A 15,360-nucleotide genomic window follows, 5' to 3' on the forward strand; every position below is an offset into this window, starting at 1 on the left:
GCAAAGGCCCTGTGGTAGGAGGACTGAGCAGTGGATGACAGGGCAGCTGTGTGGTGGACAGCAAGCCAGATAAGCTCCAAAATAAGCAGAGCCCACGCCCAGGGAAACCCTGACAGTGGGTTTGCATTTTATTCTTGATGCGATGGGAAACCTCAGGAGGGTTTAAGCAGTGAACGGGCACCATCTGATTAGTACTTTTGGAAGAATCCCTCTGGCTGCAATACAGAGGCACTGGGGCACAAAGCCCGGGATGTGGCCATGCTGTTGAGACTTGGCTGGGTTCTGGCCACAGCTCTTGGGTCATCAGACGGGTTGAAGTCATGGAATGAGTCCCCTACGCCTCTGGCCAGGGGGTCTTCACGTGTGACCGGCAGGGGTGAACCGGTTGGATCACGAAGCAGAATTAATCTTATAAAATGGGGAAACGACCTGGAAGAGACTAATGATTAATGTGGGCCCCAGTCGCCTCTGCCCCCCCCCCCCCCGGCTCTCCCAGAGCGGGACAGACGGCACGTCGGACCCTGGGCTGGTAGTGCTTCCCTTGGGCCCCTGTGTCCTTGGTGGCATGACAGGAACAGTGGGGCCCGCTTGCACAGTTTTCCCTCAAGGGCTCACATTCCCCACTGACCCCAGCAACCCCTCTTACCAGCAGCCTCAGCTCCCCTGCCCAATGTCCCTCCACGGTACCCCAGCCCTAGGCCTGCCTGCCTCCTCTGCCCTGCCACCAGCACTCCGTAAATCCGCGGCCTCCAGCCTCACCTGGCTCTCAGCTCTGGCCCTCCGCCCCGCAAACTCTGGTCTCTGCTGTGTTCTCTCAGCCATTCTCCGCAATGACTGTTCCAAACTCCCCTGCCCACTCAAACCTCTGCGGCCTCACCAGCAAATGAGCTCATCTGCTTCTCCGGGAAACAGAAGCCTCCAGAAGGGAATGTCCTCAGCCTCGGTGCTTCATATCCTCCCCTCCCGTGACCAGTCGGAGGCGGCCTCCCTCCACCCGTCTGGCCTCCCGTGGCCTCCTGTCCTCCTCGGCCATCTCTCCTGCCCTGTTCCGGCTTCGCCCCCTCCCCTCTCCCCACCCTCCTCACCCACCCCTCCCAGCACCACTGGCAGCAGACAAGTCTCTCTCGCCTTAACCTCAACCTCCCAGGATCCCTCATCCCCTTCAGTGCCATGTCTCCCTGTCCCCAACCCCGCCTCCTGAAAGGGCTGTCCACAGTCACCCTCTCCAGCCATTTCCCCCCCGACTCCTGCCACAAAACCCTCATCATCTTGATTTCTGCTCCCGCCGCCTCTGCCCTCTCTGCCCTCCACACACAGGTGGGCCACTTCCTGGCCCCACCTCCCATGGGGTCCTCATTTTGTCCCCAGCCTCTCAGCACATTTGACAGCTTTGACCCACTCGTCCCTCTTTAAATACTTTCTGGTCCCTCAAACTCTCGGGTTCCTGATTTTCTCCCTCTTCTCTGGCCATTTCTTCCCAGCCTTCTTCCCAGGTTCCTCCTTCTTTCCCATTCTTTAAAAATTGATGCTTCTCATTATTTTGTCCTAGGCTGGCGATTCTCAAGAGAGGACAATTTTAGCCCTCAGGAGGCATCTGGCAATGTCTGGAAGAAATCTTGTTTGTCCCAACTAGGGGGCTCTACTGGTAGAGACCAGAGATGCTGCTAAAGACCCTACAATGCACAGGACACTCCCCAACACAGAATTATGCAGCCCAAGGTGTTGGCAGTGCTGGGGTTGAGAAGTCCCGTCTGAGGCCTTTGTCTCCCCACTTCTCCGTCCACACATTCTCCCGGGCCAGCACCTTTGTCCCCGTGTCTTCAGGGACCATGTTGGCGCTGATGGCTCTCACAGTCCTTGTCTACCTCCCACCCTGCCTGTCGCTTCAGAAGGGCTGCCCGCCTTCTGCACATCATCACCTGGAGCTTCAGCTGTCCAAAGCCATGTGACTGCACCTCCCCCTGGCACCCCAGCCCAACCCCCAGTCTGATTCTCTTCCTGTTCCACATCTTGGAGAATCACACCAACTCCCATCCGTCTGCTCACTTAGAAGTCCTGGGGTCACCCGCTGCCACTCCCTCTTTCTCCCGTCGTAGATCTAACGGATGGTTCCAGCTGCCAAATATATTCCGTCCATCCGCTCTGCTCCCTCTCCTCTGCTAGTTTTCTGGTTCAGGCTCCCAGACCCTCACCTACATCCCTCCAGTGGCTTCCGAACAAAGTTCCCACCCACACTCTCCCCCCCTCCCAACCCATTTCCCATCCTGAAGCCAAAGCAATCTTCCTAAAATGCCAATTTGATCATATGGCTTTGCTACTAAGAGCTCTTCAGTGGCTCCCCATTGGCCTCGGGATAAAAGTCTAGATCTCTGACCATGTCCTCCTTGCCTTTCGTCAGCTAGCCCATGCTCGTCTCTCCAGAAGAACCTCTCACCATCGTATACCTCTCCCCACCCTCCATGCCCCCTCAGCCCTGACAACGAGGTGTAGTCCCTGAAGTGGGCGCCATGTTCTCTCTCACCTCTGGGCATTTGCGACTCGCATTCCTCTGCCTACAACACCTTCCTCCTGCTGCTCGCTAACTCCCAGTCACCCACCAGGTCTGAACGCAGACACCCTTCCTCCAGACATCCTCCCAGGAGTCCTGAATCCTTCTAGGGACGCCTCCTATACAACCCATGCTTGCCAGGAGAGCACATCCCCTCCAGCAAGCGTCCACCTACCTGGCTCTCTGCCCTAATCAGTGCCCTCTGTGAGGGCGGGTGGTCCCTGCCAGTCCACTGGGCCAGCCACAGGACCTAGCACCGTGCCTGACACTAAGTAGGTGCTCAGCAAGTGTTTGCTGTATGAATGAATAAACGGGCACTTTTAAAACACTTTCAGAAGCTGGATTACTCTACACTGTGACAAGAATCAGAATTCAAAATCACTGAAAGATCCATTTAAGCAACAAATCTACAAGGCTTTCTCTACTAAGACTACTTACTATATGGGTTCAATTCAAACTAAGCAATTTGTAATTCTTCAAATTAAAGTGGCTTGTCCTCCTGAGTGATGAGGAACGGGGAATGAATGGCTTGCTTGGCCCCCGGATATTTCAGATGTCTACCCTGAGCACAAGCCGGTGTGAAATATCAGCGGTGCTGAGGACGAGTGAATCAGGGAGAGATTCAGCCACCGTCCACAGATCCGGTTGTCAAACTGACGAGTCACTGCTTTAGCTTTTTGTGTTCATTGAATATATTTAAATACGGAGTCTTGGGTACTGAGTTTTTTTTTCAGTATTATAATCATTCAACAATATCTTTATGCCCTCGTGTTTTCAGAGTGGCCAGGATGGGTCTATCTCAGAATGCCAACCAGAGTGGGGACGGTAATCAGTACCAGCCTAGGACAGGGTGAATTGTCATCTGCTCAGGCCAACCTCAACAAACCCCTTGAAATCTTAGCCCGAACAACGGGCTAAGAAAAGCTGTCTCTCCAACTAGATACATGTCTGGTTGTCTTTGAAGAAAATGGGCAAAGCAGGCTTCCTCGTGCAGAGCACAGGTATCCTCCAACCATGCAGACTGCCCTTCAGGTGTGGAAAACCTCTCCGAGGCCAGAGCTGCTCACTGTTGCCCTCAGCCACTGTGGGTACCACTGGTGGTCCGGCTACTCAGGGAGCAAACAACTCAAATTGAGACTTAGTGTTCCAAAGTGGAATCTGCAGGCTTGGGGAAAGCACCTTGGAGAGGGTTTTTTTTTGTCCTTCAGCAGGGACATTCTGTCCTCAGCAGGTGGGGACTCTGCCACCCAGGTGTGTGTGTGGGGTGGGGGTGGGGGTTGGGGGCAGGGTAGGGAATAGGAAGGTGGGAAATCAAAATCCACCTAGAGCTTTCCAGCCAAAACCGCCTTCAAATTAATGATTTTCAATATAAAATATTGATTGCTAATCCTACTTTCAAAAATCTACATCCAAGGGCGCCTGGGTGGCTCAGTTGGTTAAGCGACTGCCTTCGGCTCAGGTCATGATCCTGGAGTCCCGGGATCGAGTCCCACATCGGGCTCCCTGCTCGGCAGGGAGTCTGCTTCTCCCTCTGACCCTCTTCCCTCTCGTGCTCTCTATCTCTCATTCTCTCTCTCTCAAATAAATAAATAAAATCTTTAAAAAAAAAACTACATCCAAGAAACACCTGTGCCAGTACTTGTGATATTAATAACTTAAGACTATACTTTCAGGGATCATTTCTATAGTTTGTGATATTAGTAACTTGGAAGGGGAGCCACCCCTAGATGCTGAAGGGGCAAGGCTGACTGGAATGTTCTGAGTGCCAGGAGCCTCTGTCTCAGAAGCTTCTTCCTCAAGGTGAGTCTTCCCCTGGGTGCCCCTCACATACCTCCACCCCCAACCCACCCTCTCCCTGCAGACCTGTCCGGTTGCCAACCTCAGGCCCCTGCCAAGACCACTCCTCTCCCTTCCATGTAGAGCAGTGACACTATTTGTCTACCGGACCACATCCCTTTCCTCCAACCACCCGGGGAGGCACCGTGCAGAAAAGACTGACTTTAGTGCCAAACAGACCTGGAGTCAAAGGCTGGTACCGACATTTGCTAGCTTCCGGCGTATCATTAAACTCCTCCAGTGTCAGGTTCATCATCTATAAAATGAGTATAACCACTTCAGTCACAGACCCTTGGTTGAAAGTAACAGAAATCCATTTAAACTGACTTAAGCAAAAAAAAAAAAAAAAGAAAGAAAGAAAGAAAAAAAAGTCGTTTATTGAGGGGATTCGGTGGTATATCATGGAATCCAAGGAAGAGAGGAACCAACCAGTGATCTCCAACCACTATTCCTGAAGGAGAAAGAAGACCGGGGAGAGAGCGAACAATGGGCTATGACAGAACCTGGCACACAATAAAGATTCATTAAATGTCAGCAGCTATTCCTCATAAGCTACTTGCACCTCACCCCACCCCAGTGTCTGTCCCTGAAAACCAAGGGTGACAGACAGAGAAAGAGATTTTCTCACATTTGTGACCTTGGTATCTGCTCTGTCACCACCCTTAATATTCCTACTTAGACAGCAGAATTTTCCAGGCGCAGTGAGCGATTTCTATCTCATTTGGGTAATTTTTCCAACCAGATCCTAATTTCCTTCTTACATGCTCTGCAGCAAGGGGCAGAGGGCACCATGGCTGAGCTGCAGAGAGGAGTCTGGGGTGCGGGATGTCCCCCGTCCTCCCCACCCCCCACCGGCCATAGAGGATGAAGCCATGTGGTCAGGAAGCTTCATATATGTGAGGGGGCGCACAGAGGGAATGGTGACCTCCAGGACAGGGTCTGTGCCCCACCCATGTTTGCCATCCCTTTGGCTTCCTGTCTGGGGTTCTACAGACTTCCCAGGGGTCCCCTGTTCTCCTCTGCCTTGTGGGTGGTTGTTTCCCAGGGTTCTCGGGGTAACGTACCACAAAGCCAGCCACCTCAACTGCAAAATATCCGATAAAGCAACATATAATCAGGCTCAGTCATACAGACAGACCCACTGCCTGGTGTTTAGTCAGAAACTTGGAATCCGAAAGAGCCGACTTTAAATCCAAACTCCAACATTTACTAGTTGTGTGGCTGACAGCAAATCATGTACTATTCTTTTTTTCCCCCAATTTTTTTTATTATGGGAAAATACATATAACATAAAGTTTACCATTTTATTTATTTTTAAGGGTACAGGTCAGTGGCATTGTATACCCTCCAGACATCACCATCCATCTCCAGAACTCTTTTCGTCTTGCAAAACTTGCAAAAACAAAGGACAAAAAAACCCCTCTCCAAGGTGCTTTCCCCAAGTATGCAGATTTATATATACTATATCCATTTATATCAGTCAGGGCTCTCCGGAGAAACCAGAACCACAGCCTCGAAGACACATCCAGAAATAATGTTTAACCAGATATCTGGGCACCCCGTGGCCATAAAATTAACCATCATGCCATTAACGCTAAATCCCCATTCTCCCTGCCTCCCAGCCCCTGGCAACCACCGTCCTACTTTCTGTCTCTGTGAATTTGACTACTCTCAGCATTTCACATACGGGGAACCGCAGAGTGTTTGTCCTTTTGTGACTGGCTTAGTTTACTTAGCATAACGTCCTCAAGCTTTATCCATGTTGTAGTATATGTTGGAATTTCCTTCTCTCTGGGGACTGAATAATATTCCCTTGTATGCATGTGCCACATTTTGCTTATCCGTCCATTGACATTTGGTTGCATCCACCTTTTAACTCTTGTGAGTAATGCTGCTCTGAACATGGGCGCACAAGTACCTCCTGAGATCCAGCCCAGTCTTTTTGGTACATATCCCGATGTGAAATTGCTGGATCTTATGAGAATTCTTTATTTTTTGAGGAACTGCCGACTAATTTTGCACAGTGGCTGGGACACGTGCCCACCAATGGTGCACAGGGCTCCAATCTCCCCAAATCCTCCTCTGCACTTGTTATTTTCTGTTTTCTTGTTTGGTTTTTGATAATTGCCATCCTATAACAGGTGTGAAGTGTCATTTCATTGTGGTTTTGATCTGCATTCCCCTACTAATTAGTGACATCTTGTCATGTGCAGAACAGCCCTTTGTATAGCTTCCTTGGAGAAACGTCTACTCAAGTCCTTTGTCCATTTAATGAACTGGGTCGTTTGGGTTTTGTTGTTGTTGTGTTTTAGTTATATGTATGTTCTGGATATTAATCCCTTATCAGCTATGATTTGCAAACATTATCTTCCATTTTATGGATTGCATTATTACTCTGTTGACAGTGTCTTTCAATGCACACAATTTTTTAATTTTCATGAAGTTCAATTCGTATGATTCTTTAGTTACCTGTACCTTTGGTGTCGCATCCAAGAAATCATTGCCAAATCCGACATCATGAAGTTTTTGTATTGTTTTCTTCTAAGAGTTTTATCACTGTAGCTCTCGCATGGAGGTCCTTGATCCATTTGGAGTTAATTTTTGTATATGGCATTAGGTATGGGTCCATCTTCATTCTTTTGCAGGCAAGATGTCCAGTTTCCCCAGCACCATTTGTCAATAAGATGGTCTTTTCTCTCACTGTGTGTCTCTTGGCTCCCTTGTCAAAAATTCATGTGACCAAAAATGCAAGAGTTTATTTCTGGACTCTATTCTATTCCACTGGTCGACATGTCTGTCTTTTGGCCAGGACCACATCGTTTTAATTACTGCAGCTTTATAGTAAGTTCTGAAGTCAGGGCAGGGAGTAGGAGTCTTCTCACTTGGTTCTTTTTCAAGATTGTTTTGGCAATACATTATTTAAAGCCTTAATTTTGCCACTTGTAAAATGGGGATGATGCTTGCATCTGCCTCACCAGGTCCTGTTTGTGTATGAGGTAAGGCGTAGAAAGCACTTAGCATGGAATGTAGTAAATTATAGATTAAATTTTCCATTAACATAAAATGATAGAAAAATTCCTTTAATGAGTTACTGCCTCTTCCAAAGTAACAAGTACAATATACATGCATGTGTAGCCTGCTTCTTCAGGAAGACTAAGCCAGTTTCTCAGCTTTTATTGGCTCTGTCTCAGCATAAACAAGTTTAGGCTGGAGTTGTCAAGCCAGTGTACAAACCACAGTTGTGCCACATAAGAAGGCTTGTGTCAATGATTGAGATGGCACCATGAAAATAAAATCTTTAAAAAGAAAAAAAAAAGGAAAAGACAAGGGGCGCCTGGGTGGCTCAGTCATTAAGCGTCTGCCTTTGGCTCAGGTCATGATCCCGGGGTCCTGGGATCGAGCCCCCTGTCAGGCTCCCTGCTCAGCGGGGAGTTTGCCTCTCCCTCCCCTCCCCGCTCATGCTCTCTGTCACCTTCTCTGTCTCTCTCAAGTAAATAAATAAAATCTTTAAAAAAGAAAAAAAAAGGTGGCACCATGAGTTAATACCCCAACTCTGGCTCCTGCGTCTTCCACTGAACTATGCGACGTGTTCTCATCCACTGCCAGGGTCCCAGCATTTTCACACTGCCTGTCGCTCCTTTATCTTCGACTCCACCCCCCCTCCCTGAACTGAAGGTAATGATTAGAATCATCATTTCTACCTATTACCGAAGCCAGGAGACTCTTTCCACACTTTCCAAATTATTCTTGGAGAAAAGGAGCCGTGTAAGGGGCACCTGGGGGGCTCAGTCGGTTAAGCGTGGGACTCTTGATTTCGGCTCAGTTTGTGACCTCAGGGTCATGAGATAGAGCCCTGCATGGGGCTCCGTGCTCAGCAAGGTGTCTCCCTCTTGAGATTCTCTCTCTCCCTCTGCCTCTGCCCCTCCCCGCCCCAAAATAAATAAATTAAATCTTGGGGAAAAAAAATACATACAGAGCAATACATGCAGTGAAGATGGAGCCAGGTTTAACACCAGCCTCGGTTTGCTTCTGTTTCTTGAACTCCTTGCAGAAAGCGCGCTAGAAACAGAAAGAAATTCCAAGTGGGTTAAGTCTAAGTGATAGAGCAACGTTTGCCAGGCACGCTCCTGTTGTGTTCAGGACCTCACTCCATGTGCAAATTGGGAACGTGCTCACCTCCCTGCCCCAGGGCTGGGCATAAGGTGGACTGTGGTGTGATCCCAGGACATGGGCCAGCAGACAGGTTCCTCCGGTCTGCTGCCCAGACACTAGACAAAGAAAATACCATCATAACGTGCCAGTGAGAGTTCCAAATCAAGGGTCAGGCTCAAGGTCCTCCTTTGTGTGTCCTTGTCACTTGCTTGACCTAAGTCTCCATGAAATAATGTACTATTGCTGCTCTGGGAAATCTCCCGATTCTGACATAAAAGGACATGTCTGGGGCCTTGCTTAGTTTCAGGGGTGAAGCCAATAAACATGGGTGATGTATGCATCGTGGACAGAAATAATGCTCCCCAGAGCCTCTTTGTCCTAATTGCTGGCTGTTAAACTTTTACTATATCCTGAAAAAAAGGTGAACAGAATTGCTCTGTTAAATTGATGAAAAACTCATACCTACCTGGCAGGGGAGATACCATGATCACAAAGGTGGTTTTCCCAGGACGAGGCTTATCCATTGCACTCCGGATGTGCTGACCTCTGCGATTTTCCCAAATGTGGGAAACTCGACTGCATAATTTGTGGTAGTGGGGGACTGCGTTCGTGCTTTTAAAAAAATAAAAAAATAAGTAAATAAATAAATTGATGAAAAACTGTCCTAAGTAGGAGATAATTGATAGATTATCTTATATAATATTTTAATACAAGGCAATGAAATCATTAAAAAAAAAAAACCACCTCAAATTGCAGGTTTCCTCTCCACAGAGATTTGTTTTCCCACTGCTGGAAGCTAACGTCCTTGTTTACCTTGAGTGCGGTAGGATTCATCATTCCCTGGGAATGTGACACTGGGTCTTCCCAGCACCAGCCCTTTACTCAGAGAGGAGGCTGGAAAACAGAGCAGAAAATCAATCTTGGAGCTTCATGCTATTCCAAATTTGTGAGGATAAAAGCTGTTTACAGACTACAGTAACCTCTATTTTTAAAAAAGATTTATTTATTTTAGAAAGAAAGACAAAGGAGTGAGGGGCAGAGAGAGAGGGAGAAAGAATCTCAAGCAGACTCCCCTGCCATGCCGAATGAGGAGCCCAACGCAGGGCTCAATCTCACGACCCTGAGATCGTGTGTGTGTGTGTGTGTGTGTGTGTGTGTGTGTGTGCACATACACCCCATACCATCACCACCCCACTTAAAAGATATTGAATCTGTATTCTTAGCCATACTACAACAGTTTCACATACTGGGTCACAGTGCTGAATAAAGGTGAGATAACTCCTCTAATCTTTGGAAGCTCCAGAGAAGTCTGCAAAGTGGTAGGATTTTAACTGCAGCAGGCGTAGGATAGCCCTGGTTCTGTTCTTCTTCTACTTAGGTAGCAGCTTCCACCCAAAGAGGATTCCACATACGATTCATCCAATCACGCCAGCACATGTGGATAGTAAACATGGTCTCCACGGCCAGGAAAAGCAACAGGGTATGAACCAATCTGGGCACCTGGACCCTGACCGTTCAGCCCCTGGAAAGACGACCAGTCACCTTCCTGTATTTTGGTTCCTTTTCTCAGACCCTAAGTGACCAAGTCTAAGTCTGAGACCCTCCTGGATAAAAGGAACCAGAGAGGCGCATGGAACCTGATGTGAAACAGTGGCCAAGAAATGTTTTAAAGATGAAAAAGCAATTTGCAGACCATCATATAGTGTGGGCTTCTTTCTGCACAGTGTTTGTGTGCTGTTAATGTGTGCATATGTGTATATTTAGAGTACATTCTGGAAGAATTTTACCATGATTACAATACGATGATTATTGCTTTGAAGCAGAATTTTAGAATACTTTAAATTCTATTTTACTTTGATGTTTAATTTTTTTATAATAAGCACGTCTTAGTTCTGAAATCAGAAAATTTGTTTTTAATTTTAAAGGACAAATATGCAAAATACAAAGTTCAAACCTATAATTTCTACATATGATCAGACATTATTTTATTAATGGCAGAAAGAGAGACTAAAAATAAGATTATCTTAGCCCAGAGAAGTACAATCAAGGCCCTATTTATTTCCTCATATCCCCATATTTTATGCCCCAAAGAATATTGGATAGTTAATAGGATCTGAATCATTTTTTTTTTTTTTGCTTTGACAAGAAGGCACTGAGCAAATAATCAGAATTGTTGAATAAATTCAATGTGGAAAATTACAAACTTGACCCGAGTTTATATCAGGGTTTCCAGTTACTGCGAGGGTCAATGCTGGACTCTACCTCATTTTCCTCTTCTTTTTTCAAATATATTCTATTATGCCATTCAGTGACAAATAATAAGCATTTCCCTTCATTGTTAAAAATTCTTCAGCAACAACAGGTGTTGTTGAGGATGTGGAGAAAAAGAAACCCTCATGCACTGTTGGTGGGAATGCAAACTGGTGCACCCAATGTGGAAAACAGTATGGAGGTTCCTCAAAAAGTTAAAAATAGAGCTACCCTGGGGCGCCTGGGTGGCTCAGTTGGTTGGGCGACTGCCTTCGGCTCAGGTCATGATCCTGGAGTCCCGGGATCGAGTCCCACATCGGGCTTCCTGCTCAGCAGGGAGTTTGCTTCTCCCTCTGACCCTCTTCCCTCTTGTGCTCTCTTATCTCTCATTCTCTCTCTCTCAAATAAATAAAAATCTTTAAAAAAAAAAAATAGAGCTACCCTATGATCCAGTAACTCTACTACTGGATATTTACGCAAAGAATATAACACTATTTTGAAAAGATACATGCATCCCTATGTTTATTGTAGCATCATTTGCAATAACCAAGATATGGAAACAGCCCAGGTGTCCATCCATAGATGAATGGATAAAGACGATGTGGTATGTATTTACAATGGAATGTTACTCAGCCATAAAAAAGAATGAAATCTTGCCATTTGCAACAATATGGATGGAGCTAGAAAGTATTATGCTAGGCAAAATAAGCCAGTCAGAGAAAGACAAACACCACATGATTTCACTCATATGTGGAAATTAAGAAACAAAACAAACAAACAAAGAAAAAAAAAGAGACAAAAAATCAGACTCTTAAATATAGAGAACAAACACGGTTACCACGGCGGCGGTGGGGGGGGGGGATTCTTCAGAAACAGACTTTAATAGCCATGTAATAAATAACTATAATACCTGTGTAATAAACAGCTGTGTCTTGGTTGATTTAGCCATTTGTCTATCATTGGCCTTTTAGGTCTTTCATTAGCTATTAGAGGTAATCATTATTTACCAATTCATTAATTGTCTAATGTCTAATTGTCTAATGTAAAGTCTCTAAAGAGACTTTACAGGTGTGATTAAGTAATGGTCTAGAGATGGGAGTATCATCCAGGTAGGCTCACTGTAACCCAAGGGTTCTTGTTTTTTAAGATTTTATTTATTTGACAGAGAGAGGGAGAGCATAAGCAGGGGGGAACGGCAAGCAGAGGGAGAAGGAGAAGCAGGCTCCCCACTGAGCAGGGAGCCCGATGGGGTGCACCATGGGGGGCTCAATCCCAGGACCCTGGGATCATGACCTGAGCTGAAGGCAGACGCTTAACCCATGGAGCCACCCAGGTGCCCCTAACCCAAGGGTTCTTCTAAGAGGGCAGGAAACTCAGAGATAAAGAAGGAGCTGTGGCCATAGAAGCAGGGGTCGGAGTGACGAGAGGAAGTGGCAGGAGCCAAGGAACGCAGGCAGCCTCTAGAAGCTGGAAAGGCAAGGAAACAGATTCTCCTCTGGAGCCACCAGAAGGAACGTGGCTCTGCCAACACCTGGATTTTAGACTTCTGACCCCCAGAACTATAAGATAATAAATTTGTATTGTTTTCAACCACTACGTTTGTGACCATTTGTTACAGCAGCAATAGAAAGCTAAAATAGCCCATAAAACATTCTACGTGGAGATGTCAAGAGACAGTTAATGCATCTTTGTTTGAATCTCTAATGATTTTCAGCAGTAGAATAGTGAATTAAAGAGGAAGAACTTTTATATCCTCATATATATCATTAAACTCCTTTACAGACACATCGTGCCAATTAGCTCTCTTATCACGTGTGGACAAGGGAGCCGTCCCACCACACATACATCATTCTGTTCGCAAATTTGATAATCAAATAATAATAGCGTCATTCTGGTTTGCATTTCCTTTAACTGTTAGGCAAAACATTATTCATATCTTTATTAGCTGATTGTAATTTCCTCCTCCTAAAATAATCTATTTCAACTTTTATTAGTTAGGATGACTTCATCCCAAGTAAAAGAATACTTGACCTAAAAGCGGCTTAAACAACATACTGTTGTTGAAAAAATCTCACATTTGTTGGAGCCTTGGTTCAGAGCATCAATGACTTAAGGGCTGTGGTCAAAATGTTCTGTGATTTTCTTTGGGACACCCAAGCAGCGGAAGAACCCTCGACACAGCCCTCTTCACAGGCAGGATGGAAAGAGGAAGGGATTTCGCCTTGTACCACTCTCTCCTGTACTTTCCCCAAAGCCTCCAAGTCCACGTCACATCTTATGGGTCAGAACAGGACACCCACCTATATCATACCCGTAAGGCAAGCTGCAAGTGTGGCTTCCTGGCTTTTCTCTGCCTCTGCTTCGGGAATGGGCTTCCCCGCAGGGAAAAGGCATCCCCACACAGCCTGTCCATGTGGTCCTGTTGCAGTCTTGTTACTTTTCTGAGCACTTGCATGAGCTTTACAGAGTAAGGATGTTCGCCCTTCGTTGTCGTTGTGTGGCCAATATTATTCCATAGTTTGTTTGCCTTTTCATTTTGTTGATGGTAACTTTTGTCTTTTCTGTTTTTCAGGTACTAAACGAACTCAGGGTTTCTTTCAGGAGACTGAAAAGTTAGCGTGCCTCCCTTCTCTTCTCAGAAAGCACCAAGCAAAATCCATTTCAAGTGACTGAGGCGCAGGTGCCTACGATTTCTGCATGGTACTCTCCTGTACCCTACAGGTGCATGAGCTTATTATAAACAGTTATTGCTGCAAAGGCTCTCAGGGGCCTGAACTCATCTGAAGCAAGAGACCTAACCAGCGGTGTTGCAAATGGCCCAGTTTCCCTCTGAGAAGGACTTGAGAGTAGTAAAGATGCCATGCTCTGCTTTGAAGTCCATCATTTTCCACAGCGTCCCCTGGACCATCCGTAGGGCTCTGTTCCCACTTCAGATTGCTTTGGCCTTTACAGCTACAGAACAGATCCTGCACACTCATGTTTATCATACCTCAGAAACATCTGAAGCTCCTTCACATAGGGCTGGGCACCTCCACTACCCTGGAAGCTCCTTGGGAATAAGGATTGCATTGTCTGCTTTGGGATCTCTCAAGCACCAAATGTTTTGGAGGCTCTTCCACTGTGCCCTTTTTGCTAATATGATAAAATATCATTAGCACCTCCTTACCCCCGCAACACACGGTTCACACACAATTACTGTTCACACACACAGTTTTTAATCTGTCGGGTGTATTGTGAAGCTCCCCCCAAGGTATTGGGGCCTAGAGGTAGGTTCCCAGGATCCCAAATCACATCTGGTCCCCAAGCCAGGGCTGGAAGATTCCTACAGCCCTTTGGGAGCTGGTGCAGAACAGGAACCCAGCTGTGAGTGTCCACCACTGCCCCCCTCCTTCCCCAACCAGCACACAGATGTTTCTCCTCTTCATCAGTCATTTTTGGCCTGCCTGACCTTTGAGTGTTTGTGATTCCAGAATATTGGATGCCTGCCCAATCAACCTCAGATTGCAAATCAGAATTATCTGCCTCACTGCAGTTGCTCCACTCCTAAACATCAGCTTTCCTAGGTTCTTTGACATGGTGGTGGCAATTGTTAAGGGATGGTGGACAAAGAGCATCTTTGAGCTCCCTATGGAGAACGTAGTGGTTCCCTAACTAGAATATATAAAGAACATTTGTTCTTTGTCACACAGTTCTCGGGATCAGTGTGTGAAGATACATAAAGGTCCTTCAATTAGATTTTCTGTTAAATTTTTGTGAGAAATGCTTAACAATAACCAATTACAAAAGACAGAGGAGTTTAACATTGTTATGTAAAAGGGCAAGCCTCAGATGTCACTCGGATCTTCTGGTTTAACCTGCTCCCCTGAGCTCTGAATCCAGAGGCCCAGTGGTCTATGGCTCCCACCAAATGGATGTTCATGGCAGTCGACTCAGCACTTCCAATCTTGGTAAGGAGCCACCACCGATGAATTTCTCTGCCAAAACTCATGTCCTCCCTTTCATTCCACCTCCTCACCAAACCAGTCACCAAGCTTTGGTCATTGTGTTCTCCATGGCTCTCAGGTCTGTTCCCTCCACTCCATTCCCACCAACATGGCCCCAGTTAAATCTCCCTTCTTGTTACACTGGGATTACTACACAGGGTCCTCTCTCTCTCTCTCTCTCTCTCCTGATCATTCTCCTAGCTGCTGAGGAAGGGATTGTGACAAAGCATGGTCTGTCTCCCAACTTCAACGGCACCTCCGCACCTCTGGGTTCAAGGCTGGCTTCTCAGCATGGCCACCAGCCTCTGCCCACCCCCTGGAGCCCCCCACGCCCTTGGGCTCCAGCCCCACAAACAGCTCATGGAATGTGCATGACTTGCTCTTGTTGGTCCCCTTGCACCAGCAACTCCTCTTGCCTGTGTTTTAAATACAGGTTTTATTTTACTCAAGCACGGTGAGGACAACAGATCAGGAGATGCTGCCACTGAAAAGTTGGTCTGTTGGTCACAGTTTCCAAGAGGAGGGGGCATGCCACACGGGGCCACCCGGGGGAGCACTGGGGTCATTCAGGATGCAAAGGGCAAAAGATTT

General features: G+C 46.7%; 1 non-coding gene and 1 pseudogene across 1 annotated transcript; both read left to right on the forward strand.

The window, feature by feature from the left end:
• The first annotated feature begins 4,205 nt into the window (after window positions 1–4,205).
• On the forward strand, window positions 4,206–4,315 carry LOC114213065 (small nucleolar RNA U3; annotated as a pseudogene).
• Window positions 4,316–8,994: 4,679 nt separating this feature from the next.
• LOC114213023 (U1 spliceosomal RNA) lies at window positions 8,995–9,154 on the forward strand. Its single transcript, XR_003610102.2, has one exon. It is a non-coding gene; the product is annotated as a U1 spliceosomal RNA (small nuclear RNA).
• Window positions 9,155–15,360: the final 6,206 nt, after the last annotated feature.

This window comes from Eumetopias jubatus, unplaced genomic scaffold (genome assembly GCF_037043125.1).
Source record: "Eumetopias jubatus isolate StellerSeaLion01/CBP00866 unplaced genomic scaffold, mEumJub1_p1.0 scaffold_3, whole genome shotgun sequence".
NCBI classification, from domain to species: domain Eukaryota; kingdom Metazoa; phylum Chordata; class Mammalia; order Carnivora; family Otariidae; genus Eumetopias; species Eumetopias jubatus.